Source organism: Lissotriton helveticus, chromosome 11 (assembly GCF_964261635.1).
Source record: "Lissotriton helveticus chromosome 11, aLisHel1.1, whole genome shotgun sequence".
Taxonomy (NCBI): Eukaryota; Metazoa; Chordata; class Amphibia; order Caudata; family Salamandridae; genus Lissotriton; species Lissotriton helveticus.
The window spans coordinates 164833643-164846713 of NC_136072.1; the positions used below are offsets into that span (position 1 = coordinate 164833643).

At 34.0% G+C, this 13071-nt stretch overlaps 5 pseudogenes; all 5 read right to left on the minus strand.

The window, feature by feature from the left end:
• Window positions 1–1794: 1794 nt before the first annotated feature.
• On the minus strand, window positions 1795–1852 carry LOC144793251 (U7 small nuclear RNA; annotated as a pseudogene).
• A 2376-nt stretch (window positions 1853–4228) lies between these two features.
• On the minus strand, window positions 4229–4286 carry LOC144793231 (U7 small nuclear RNA; annotated as a pseudogene).
• Window positions 4287–6677: 2391 nt separating this feature from the next.
• On the minus strand, window positions 6678–6735 carry LOC144793209 (U7 small nuclear RNA; annotated as a pseudogene).
• A 2377-nt stretch (window positions 6736–9112) lies between these two features.
• On the minus strand, window positions 9113–9170 carry LOC144793232 (U7 small nuclear RNA; annotated as a pseudogene).
• Window positions 9171–11561: 2391 nt separating this feature from the next.
• On the minus strand, window positions 11562–11619 carry LOC144793210 (U7 small nuclear RNA; annotated as a pseudogene).
• Window positions 11620–13071: the final 1452 nt, after the last annotated feature.

Consider the following 13071-nt stretch of genomic DNA (forward strand, 5'->3'; position numbering starts at 1 on the left):
TTTGTTCTGTAACAGTCACTCTGTGTCATGTGCTCCCTTTGTGTGAATATGTTACTTGCTTTTGTCCCTTGTAATCTTAATTTCTTGCTTCTGACTGCCCTTGTTATTTGGAAAACCTTTCACTTATTTTGTTTGGTTCTCTAGAATTAGCTAACTCACAAAAGAAGAATTATATTTTATGATTAAAGACATGTATATATACAATTATACCACTAGTGAAAAAACGTTACAACCAGACTAAAGAAAAAGAAATATTTTAAAACAAATGCAGATTGAACGTTTTGGATATTTGAACAACAAAAATAGACTTTTATTAACAGATAAAACTAGGTCCTCGGTTTAGAGGAACTTGAAGGAGAAACTGATGCATAAATGTCTAATAACCTATGCTATGCACTTTTTTGGTTAAGAATCTGCACTCAGTTAAGAAAGGTATCTCTTTTCCAGTCCACGTGCTCCCATTTTCTTCAGTCTCTGCCTTTTTGTCAACTTTACACCCTGTGAATCAGTTAACTACTTGTATCTTTAGGTTCCTTTGTGCTAATAGGGCACTTGTTTCTTTATTTCTGAGGTGAATTGCTTGAATCTCACTGGTAAAAGTAGTTGAAAAAATTTTCATTTTTCTTTTTTGAGTTTCTGTAAAAATATACAATTATGAATCCAAGAGATTTGCAGGTAAAAAAGAAAAATATTACATAAGGAAACACAGCTACATCTATTGAAAGAATGCATAAGAACACTCAAAAACAATAATTTCATATTTATAGCTAATGCATATCAATAACTCTCAAAAGAGTAACAAAAACATAATCATGAATTACAAATGAAATGGAGTACTACATTAAGAGAAACCTGCCTTTCAAAATAAAAAAAGACCTGTGGTAAATAACTTATTCAACCGCAACCATGTGATCCAATTCTAGGGATCTTACATCATTGTGATGGTGGCAATACATAGATGCTGCAATCTGTAACTGGGCGTGAAGAACAATTGTAGAACAGTGACTAATCAAAAAAATATTATTTAATACCTTCATGTCAACAGATTTTCGGAAGATCTTACAGTGGTTGCAGAATTCAATATCCTATTTTATAGACAGAGGGCATGCCTTTCGAAAACTACTTTGAAGAGCAAGCAAGTAGATATTACAGGTAAGTAATATTCGATGGCCTCTCTTCCAGTGAAATGTGCTCCTATACACATTATTATTTCATAGGAGGACCAAGAAGGCTAACATAGTGATTCCTGAGAACTATGAGAGCTCTGGATTAATACTTGCTATTGGTCAAGACAAACAGTTTCCAAATGGAGCGCCCACCTAGATTATGTTAGAACAAAACCCAAAAAGAGGAAAGGGCAATAATCCAACTCTGCCACTTTCCTTTGGAAGGAGACATGCCTCTCTAGCATTCCATGTGTTCACATTTACGCCAGTCTCTGTCTTTATCTAGACTTTACTCCTTCTGTATCATTTAATAAACCCATCTCTCTAGTTCCCTCAGAGAAAGTCTTTCTTTTGTTCAGTTCACTTCTTATCATAGTTGGATGACTCTTGCCCCTAATAACAGTTGCATACATGTTTTTTTAAATTCATAATTTAGCTATTTATAAATAACTAAATTGCAAAACAGGAGATCCATGAAGTGAGAAAGAATAACTTACATACAGAATAATAGCAAGATGCACACAAACACAACATACTATAGTAAAACAAGAAAACACATTTTAAAACATATAAACTGCAAACATTTGGGACCAAAAAAACACAAACAAATCTATTTTTAACAAATATAATGGGTTTCTCAGCTAAGAGAAACCTCCTTGACAATTAGTTAAAGAGCGAAAATATCTAATAAAAAAGCTGACAAGCTTGTAACCCTAACCAAAGTATTTCCTATGATTGTGACGGTGGCTCTACACTGATACTGATGGGATCTGAAGAAATATTATAGAATTCTGAGCATCTGAGAAAAGCATTAGATTTGCTGTATTCAAGCCCATCAGAGTATAGAAGATCATGATGATGTACAAGACTTGCATATGCTAATTTATAGATAGAGGCCACACCTCACAGCTAGACTATGTAGAAGAGGATGTACAATGTTATTGCTGGCAAGGAAGATGGAATATCCTATCTTCTAGCACTTTCTAGCAGTGGTGGCTCTGGCTCACCTTATTGTTTCATATTAGTAAAAGAATTTAAAAAAAATCAATCCTTGAAAACAGTGAGAGCTATGTTATTGAACGGGCAATTGGGCATTTAATGTCACAGTACCTAATAATGATGTCAAGAGAGGACAACCAAGCAAAAATTGTAGGAAGAAATGGTAATAAACTGTTCTGTACCACTTTTGTTAAGGATCCTGCAATCGCTTCAAAAACGAATCTATCTCCCTTTTCCTGTGGCCCTATGCACTTCAGTCTCTGCCTTGTACTCAAATATATTTGTTCTGTAACAGTCACTCTTTGTCATGTGCTCCCTTTGTGTGAATATGTTACTTGCTTTCGTCCCTTGTAACCTTAATTTCTTGCTTCTGACTGCCCTTGTTATTTGGAAACCTTTCACTTATTTTGTTTGGTTCTCTAGAATTAGCTAACTCACAAAAGAAGAATTATATTTTATGATTAAAGACGTGTATATATACAATTATAAAACTAGTGAAAAAAAGTTACAACCAGACTAAAGAAAAAGAAATAATTTAAAACAAATGCAGATTGAACGTTTTGGATATTTGAACAACAAACATAGACTTTTATTAACAGATGAAAATAGGTCCTCGGTTTAGAGGAACCTGAAGGACAAACTGATGCATAAATGTCTAATAAACTATGCTATGCACTTTTTTGGGTATGAACCTGCACTCAGTTAAGAAAGGTATCTCTTTTCCAGTCCACGTGTTCCAATTTTCTTCAGTCTCTGCCTTTTTATCAACTGTATACCATGCAATTCAGTTAACCACTTGTATCTTTAAGTTCATTTGTGGGAATAGGGCACTTGTTTCTTTATTTCTGAGGTGAGTTTCTTGAATCTCACTGGTAAAATTGGTTGAAAAAATGTCCATTTTTCTTTTTTGAGTTTCTGTAAAAATATACAATTATGAATCCAAGAGATTCACAAGTAAAAAAGAAAAAGATTACATAAGGAAACACAGCTACATCTATTGAAAGAATGCATAGGAACACTCAAAAAACATGAAATCCATATTTATAGCTAAACAAATCAATAACTATAAAGAGAGTAACAAAAACATAATCATGAATTACACATGAAATTGAGTACTACAATAAGAGACACCTGTCTTTCAAAATAAAACAAAGACCTGCGGTAACTAACTAATTCAACGGTAACCATGTGATCCAATTCTAGGGATTTTTCATCATTGTGATGGTGCCAATACATAGATGCTGCAATCTGTAACTGGGCGTGAAGAACAATTGTAGAACAGTGACTAATCCCAAAAATATTATTTAATTGCTTCATGTCAACAGATTTTAGGAAGATCTCACAGTGGTTGCAGAATTCAATATGCTATTTTATATACAGAGGGCACGCCTTTCGTAAACTACTTTGAAGAGCAAGCAATTATATATTACAGGTATGTAATATTGGATGGCCTCTCTTCCAGTTTAATCTGCTCCTATACACATTATTATTTCATAGGAGGACCAAGAAGGTGAACATAGCGATTCCTAAGAACTATGAGAGCTCTGGATTAAAACTTGCTATTGGTCAAGACAATCAGTTTCCCAATGGAGAGCCCACCTAGATTAAGTTAGAACAAAACTCAAAAAGAGGAAAGGGCAATAATCAAACTCTGCCACTTTCCTTTGGAAGGAGAAATGCCTCTCTAGCATTCCCTGTGTTCACATTTACGCCAGTCTCTGTCTTTATCTAGACTTTAGTCGTTCTGTATCATTTAATAAACCCATCTCTCTAGTTCCCTCCGAGAAAATGTTCAGTTCACTTCTTATCATAGTTGGATGGCTCTTGCCCCTAATAACAGATGCATACATTTTTTTAAATTCATATTTTAGCTATTTATAAATAACTAAATTGCAAAACAGGAGATCCATGAAGTGAGAAAGAATAACTTATATACAGAATAATAGCAAGATGTACACACACATAACATACTATAGTAAAACAAGAAAACATATTTAAAAATATATAAACTGCAAATATTTGGGACAAAGAACAACACAAATAAACCTATTTTAACAAATATAATGGGTTTCTCAGCTAAGAGAAACCTACTTGACAAATAGTTAAAGAGCGAAAGTATCTAACAAAAAAGCTGACAAGCTTGTAACCCTAACCAAAGTATTTCCTATCATTGTGACGGTGGCTCTACATTGATACTGACGGGGACTGAAGAAATAATCTAGAATTCTGCGCATCTGAGAAAAGCATTAGATTTGCCGCATTCAGGCCCATCAGAGTATAGAAGATCATGATGATGTACAAGACTTGCATATGCTAATTTATAGATAGAGGCCACACCTCACAGCTAGATTATGTAGAAGAGTATGTACAATGTTATTGCTGGCAAGGAAGATGGAATATCCTCTCTTCTAGCACTTTCTAGCAGTGGTTGCACCGGCTCACCTTATTATTTCATATTAGTAAAAGAATTTTGAAAAAATCAATCCTTTAAAACAATGAATGCTATGTTATGGATCGGGTAATTGGGCATTTAATGTCACAGTACCTAATGATGATGTCAAGAGAGTACAACCAAGCAAAAATTGTAGGAAGAAATTGTGATAAACTGTTCTGTACCACTTTTGTTAAGAAGGATCCTGCAATCTCTTCAAAAACTTATCTAGCTCCAATTTCCTGCGGCTCTATGCACTTCAGTCTCTGCCTTGTACTCAAATATATTTGTTCTGTAACAGTCACTCTGTGTCATGTGCTCCCTTTGTGTGAATATGTTACTTGCTTTTGTCCCTTGTAATCTTAATTTCTTGCTTCTGACTGCCCTTGTTATTTGGAAAACCTTTCACTTATTTTGTTTGGTTCTCTAGAATTAGCTAACTCACAAAAGAAGAATTATATTTTATGATTAAAGACATGTATATATACAATTATACCACTAGTGAAAAAACGTTACAACCAGACTAAAGAAAAAGAAATATTTTAAAACAAATGCAGATTGAACGTTTTGGATATTTGAACAACAAAAATAGACTTTTATTAACAGATAAAACTAGGTGCTCGGTTTAGAGGAACTTGAAGGAGAAACTGATGCATAAATGTCTAATAACCTATGCTATGCACTTTTTTGGTTAAGAATCTGCACTCAGTTAAGAAAGGTATCTCTTTTCCAGTCCACGTGCTCCCATTTTCTTCAGTCTCTGCCTTTTTGTCAACTTTACACCCTGTGAATCAGTTAACTACTTGTATCTTTAGGTTCCTTTGTGCTAATAGGGCACTTGTTTCTTTATTTCTGAGGTGAATTGCTTGAATCTCACTGGTAAAAGTAGTTGAAAAAATTTTCATTTTTCTTTTTTGAGTTTCTGTAAAAATATACAATTATGAATCCAAGAGATTTGCAGGTAAAAAAGAAAAATATTACATAAGGAAACACAGCTACATCTATTGAAAGAATGCATAAGAACACTCAAAAACAATAATTTCATATTTATAGCTAATGCATATCAATAACTCTCAAAAGAGTAACAAAAACATAATCATGAATTACAAATGAAATGGAGTACTACATTAAGAGAAACCTGCCTTTCAAAATAAAAAAAGACCTGTGGTAACTAACTTATTCAACCGCAACCATGTGATCCAATTCTAGGGATCTTACATCATTATGATGGTGGCAATACATAGATGCTGCAATCTGTAACTGGGCGTGAAGAACAATTGTAGAACAGTGACTAATCAAAAAAATATTATTTAATACCTTCATGTCAACAGATTTTCGGAAGATCTTACAGTGGTTGCAGAATTCAATATCCTATTTTATAGACAGAGGGCACGCCTTTCGAAAACTACTTTGAAGAGCAAGCAAGTAGATATTACAGGTAAGTAATATTCGATGGCCTCTCTTCCAGTGAAATGTGCTCCTATACACATTATTATTTCATAGGAGGACCAAGAAGGCTAACATAGTGATTCCTGAGAACTATGAGAGCTCTGGATTAATACTTGCTATTGGTCAAGACAAACAGTTTCCAAATGGAGAGCCCACCTAGATTATGTTAGAACAAAACCCAAAAAGAGGAAAGGGCAATAATCCAACTCTGCCACTTTCCTTTGGAAGGAGACATGCCTCTCTAGCATTCCATGTGTTCACATTTACGCCAGTCTCTGTCTTTATCTAGACTTTACTCCTTCTGTATCATTTAATAAACCCATCTCTCTAGTTCCCTCAGAGAAAGTCTTTCTTTTGTTCAGTTCACTTCTTATCATAGTTGGATGACTCTTGCCCCTAATAACAGTTGCATACATGTTTTTTTAAATTCATAATTTAGCTATTTATAAATAACTAAATTGCAAAACAGGAGATCCATGAAGTGAGAAAGAATAACTTACATACAGAATAATAGCAAGATGCACACAAACACAACATACTATAGTAAAACAAGAAAACACATTTTAAAACATATAAACTGCAAACATTTGGGACCAAAAAAAACACAAACAAATCTATTTTTAACAAATATAATGGGTTTCTCAGCTAAGAGAAACCTCCTTGACAAATAGTTAAAGAGCGAAAATATCTAATAAAAAAAGCTGACAAGCTTGTAACCCTAACCAAAGTATTTCCTATGATTGTGACGGTGGCTCTACACTGATACTGATGGGATCTGAAGAAATATTATAGAATTCTGAGCATCTGAGAAAAGCATTAGATTTGCTGTATTCAAGCCCATCAGAGTATAGAAGATCATGATGATGTACAAGACTTGCATATGCTAATTTATAGATAGAGGCCACACCTCACAGCTAGACTATGTAGAAGAGGATGTACAATGTTATTGCTGGCAAGGAAGATGGAATATCCTATCTTCTAGCACTTTCTAGCAGTGGTGGCTCTGGCTCACCTTATTGTTTCATATTAGTAAAAGAATTTTAAAAGAATCAATCCTTGAAAACAGTGAGAGCTATGTTATTGAACAGGCAATTGGGCATTTAATGTCACAGTACCTAATAATGATGTCAAGAGAGGACAACCAAGCAAAAATTGTAGGAAGAAATGGTAATAAACTGTTCTGTACCACTTTTGTTAAGGATCCTGCAATCTCTTCAAAAACGAATCTATCTCCCTTTTCCTGTGGCCCTATGCACTTCAGTCTCTGCCTTGTACTCAAATATATTTGTTCTGTAACAGTCACTCTTTGTCATGTGCTCCCTTTGTGTGAATATGTTACTTGCTTTCGTCCCTTGTAACCTTAATTTCTTGCTTCTGACTGCCCTTGTTATTTGGAAACCTTTCACTTATTTTGTTTGGTTCTCTAGAATTAGCTAACTCACAAAAGAAGAATTATATTTTATGATTAAAGACTTGTATATATACAATTATAAAACTAGTGAAAAAAAGTTACAACCAGACTAAAGAAAAAGAAATAATTTAAAACAAATGCAGATTGAACGTTTTGGATATTTGAACAACAAACATAGACTTTTATTAACAGATGAAAATAGGTCCTCGGTTTAGAGGAACCTGAAGGACAAACTGATGCATAAATGTCTAATAAACTATGCTATGCACTTTTTTGGGTATGAACCTGCACTCAGTTAAGAAAGGTATCTCTTTTCCAGTCCACGTGTTCCAATTTTCTTCAGTCTCTGCCTTTTTAGCAACTGTATACCATGCAATTCAGTTAACCACTTGTATCTTTAAGTTCATTTGTGGGAATAGGGCACTTGTTTCTTTATTTCTGAGGTGAGCTTCTTGAATCTCACTGGTAAAATTGGTTGAAAAAATGTCCATTTTTCTTTTTTGAGTTTCTGTAAAAATATACAATTATGAATCCAAGAGATTCACAAGTAAAAAAGAAAAAGATTACATAAGGAAACACAGCTACATCTATTGAAAGAATGCATAGGAACACTCAAAAAACATGAATTCCATATTTATAGCTAAACAAATCAATAACTCTAAAGAGAGTAACAAAAACATAATTATGAATTACACATGAAATTGAGTACTACAATAAGAGACACCTGTCTTTCAAAATAAAACAAAGACCTGCGGTAACTAACTAATTCAACGGTAACCATGTGATCCAATTCTAGGGATTTTTCATCATTGTGATGGTGCCAATACATAGATGCTGCAATCTGTAACTGGGCGTGAAGAACAATTGTAGAACAGTGACTAATCCCAAAAATATTATTTAATTGCTTCATGTCAACAGATTTTAGGAAGATCTCACAGTGGTTGCAGAATTCAATATGCTATTTTATATACAGAGGGCACGCCTTTCGTAAACTACTTTGAAGAGCAAGCAATTATATATTACAGGTATGTAATATTGGATGGCCTCTCTTCCAGTTTAATGTGCTCCTATACACATTAATATTTCATAGGAGGACCAAGAAGGTGAACATAGCGATTCCTAAGAACTATGAGAGCTCTGGATTAAAACTTGCTATTGGTCAAGACAATCAGTTTCCCAATGGAGAGCCCACCTAGATTAAGTTAGAACAAAACTCAAAAAGAGGAAAGGGCAATAATCAAACTCTGCCACTTTCCTTTGGAAGGAGAAATGCCTCTCTAGCATTCCCTGTGTTCACATTTACGCCAGTCTCTGTCTTTATCTAGACTTTAGTCGTTCTGTATCATTTAATAAACCCATCTCTCTAGTTCCCTCCGAGAAAATGTTCAGTTCACTTCTTATCATAGTTGGATGGCTCTTGCCCCTAATAACAGTTCCATACATTTTTTTAAACTCATATTTTAGCTATTTATAAATAACAAAATTGCAAAACAGGAGATCCATGAAGTGAGAAAGAATAACTTATATACAGAATAATAGCAAGATGTACACACACATAACATACTATAGTAAAACAAGAAAACATATTTTAAAATAAATAAACTGCAAATATTTGGGACAAAGAACAACACAAATAAACCTATTTTAACAAATATAATGGGTTTCTCAGCTAAGAGAAACCTACTTGACAAATAGTTAAAGAGCGAAAGTATCTAACACAAAAGCTGACAAGCTTGTAACCCTAACCAAAGTATTTCCTATCATTGTGACGGTGGCTCTACACTGATACTGACGGGGACTGAAGAAATAATCTAGAATTCTGCGCATCTGAGAAAAGCATTAGATTTGCCGCATTCAGGCCCATCAGAGTATAGAAGATCATGATGATGTACAAGACTTGCATATGCTAATTTATAGATAGAGGCCACACCTCACAGCTAGATTATGTAGAAGAGTATGTACAATGTTATTGCTGGCAAGGAAGATGGAATATCCTCTCTTCTAGCACTTTCTAGCAGTGGTTGCACCGGCTCACCTTATTATTTCATATTAGTAAAAGAATTTTGAAAAAATCAATCCTTCAAAACAATGAGTGCTATGTTATGGATCGGATAATTGGGCATTTAATGTCACAGTACCTAATGATGATGTCAAGAGAGTACAACCAAGCAAAAATTGTAGGAAGAAATTGTGATAAACTGTTCTGTACCACTTTTGTTAAGAAGGATCCTGCAATCTCTTCAAAAACGTATCTAGCTCCAATTTCCTGCGGCTCTATGCACTTCAGTCTCTGCCTTGTACTCAAATATATTTGTTCTGTAACAGTCACTCTGTGTCATGTGCTCCCTTTGTGTGAATATGTTACTTGCTTTTGTCCCTTGTAATCTTAATTTCTTGCTTCTGACTGCCCTTGTTATTTGGAAAACCTTTCACTTATTTTGTTTGGTTCTCTAGAATTAGCTAACTCACAAAAGAAGAATTATATTTTATGATTAAAGACATGTATATATACAATTATACCACTAGTGAAAAAACGTTACAACCAGACTAAAGAAAAAGAAATATTTTAAAACAAATGCAGATTGAACGTTTTGGATATTTGAACAACAAAAATAGACTTTTATTAACAGATAAAACTAGGTCCTCGGTTTAGAGGAACTTGAAGGAGAAACTGATGCATAAATGTCTAATAACCTATGCTATGCACTTTTTTGGTTAAGAATCTGCACTCAGTTAAGAAAGGTATCTCTTTTCCAGTCCACGTGCTCCCATTTTCTTCAGTCTCTGCCTTTTTGTCAACTTTACACCCTGTGAATCAGTTAACTACTTGTATCTTTAGGTTCCTTTGTGCTAATAGGGCACTTGTTTCTTTATTTCTGAGGTGAATTGCTTGAATCTCACTGGTAAAAGTAGTTGAAAAAATTTTCATTTTTCTTTTTTGAGTTTCTGTAAAAATATACAATTATGAATCCAAGAGATTTGCAGGTAAAAAAGAAAAATATTACATAAGGAAACACAGCTACATCTATTGAAAGAATGCATAAGAACACTCAAAAACAATAATTTCATATTTATAGCTAATGCATATCAATAACTCTCAAAAGAGTAACAAAAACATAATCATGAATTACAAATGAAATGGAGTACTACATTAAGAGAAACCTGCCTTTCAAAATAAAAAAAGACCTGTGGTAACTAACTTATTCAACCGCAACCATGTGATCCAATTCTAGGGATCTTACATCATTGTGATGGTGGCAATACATAGATGCTGCAATCTGTAACTGGGCGTGAAGAACAATTGTAGAACAGTGACTAATCAAAAAAATATTATTTAATACCTTCATATCAACAGATTTTCGGAAGATCTTACAGTGGTTGCAGAATTCAATATCCTATTTTACAGACAGAGGGCACGCCTTTCGAAAACTACTTTGAAGAGCAAGCAAGTAGATATTACAGGTAAGTAATATTCGATGGCCTCTCTTCCAGTGAAATGTGCTCCTATACACATTATTATTTCATAGGAGGACCAAGAAGGCTAACATAGTGATTCCTGAGAACTATGAGAGCTCTGGATTAATACTTGCTATTGGTCAAGACAAACAGTTTCCAAATGGAGAGCCCACCTAGATTATGTTAGAACAAAACCCAAAAAGAGGAAAGGGCAATAATCCAACTCTGCCACTTTCCTTTGGAAGGAGACATGCCTCTCTAGCATTCCATGTGTTCACATTTACGCCAGTCTCTGTCTTTATCTAGACTTTACTCCTTCTGTATCATTTAATAAACCCATCTCTCTAGTTCCCTCAGAGAAAGTCTTTCTTTTGTTCAGTTCACTTCTTATCATAGTTGGATGACTCTTGCCCCTAATAACAGTTGCATACATGTTTTTTTAAATTCATAATTTAGCTATTTATAAATAACTAAATTGCAAAACAGGAGATCCATGAAGTGAGAAAGAATAACTTACATACAGAATAATAGCAAGATGCACACAAACACAACATACTATAGTAAAACAAGAAAACACATTTTAAAACATATAAACTGCAAACATTTGGGACCAAAAAAAACACAAACAAATCTATTTTTAACAAATATAATGGGTTTCTCAGCTAAGAGAAACCTCCTTGACAAATAGTTAAAGAGCGAAAATATCTAATAAAAAAGCTGACAAGCTTGTAACCCTAACCAAAGTATTTCCTATGATTGTGACGGTGGCTCTACACTGATACTGATGGGATCTGAAGAAATATTATAGAATTCTGAGCATCTGAGAAAAGCATTAGATTTGCTGTATTCAAGCCCATCAGAGTATAGAAGATCATGATGATGTACAAGACTTGCATATGCTAATTTATAGATAGAGGCCACACCTCACAGCTAGACTATGTAGAAGAGGATGTACAATGTTATTGCTGGCAAGGAAGATGGAATATCCTATCTTCTAGCACTTTCTAGCAGTGGTGGCTCTGGCTCACCTTATTGTTTCATATTAGTAAAAGAATTAAAAAAAAATCAATCCTTGAAAACAGTGAGAGCTATGTTATTGAACGGGCAATTGGGCATTTAATGTCACAGTACCTAATAATGATGTCAAGAGAGTACAACCAAGCAAAAATTGTAGGAAGAAATGGTAATAAACTGTTCTGTACCACTTTTGTTAAGGATCCTGCAATCTCTTCAAAAACGAATCTATCTCCCTTTTCCTGTGGCCCTATGCACTTCAGTCTCTGCCTTGTACTCAAATACATTTGTTCTGTAACAGTCACTCTTTGTCATGTGCTCCCTTTGTGTGAATATGTTACTTGCTTTCGTCCCTTGTAACCTTAATTTCTTGCTTCTGACTGCCCTTGTTATTTGGAAACCTTTCACTTATTTTGTTTGGTTCTCTAGAATTAGCTAACTCACAAAAGAAGAATTATATTTTATGATTAAAGACGTGTATATATACAATTATAAAACTAGTGAAAAAAAGTTACAACCAGACTAAAGAAAAAGAAATAATTTAAAACAAATGCAGATTGAACGTTTTGGATATTTGAACAACAAACATAGACTTTTATTAACAGATGAAAATAGGTCCTCGGTTTAGAGGAACCTGAAGGACAAACTGATGCATAAATGTCTAATAAACTATGCTATGCACTTTTTTGGGTATGAACCTGCACTCAGTTAAGAAAGGTATCTCTTTTCCAGTCCACGTGTTCCAATTTTCTTCAGTCTCTGCCTTTTTATCAACTGTATACCATGCAATTCAGTTAACCACTTGTATCTTTAAGTTCATTTGTGGGAATAGGGCACTTGTTTCTTTATTTCTGAGGTGAGTTTCTTGAATCTCACTGGTAAAGTTGGTTGAAAAAATGTCAATTTTTCTTTTTTGAGTTTCTGTAAAAATATACAATTATGAATCCAAGAGATTCGCAAGTAAAAAAGAAAAAGATTACATAAGGAAACACAGCTACATCTATTGAAAGAATGCATAGGAACACTCAAAAAACATGAATTCCATATTTATAGCTAAACAAATCAATAACTCTAAAGAGAGTAACAAAAACATAATCATGAATTACACATGAAATTGAGTACTACAATAAGAGACACCTCTCTTT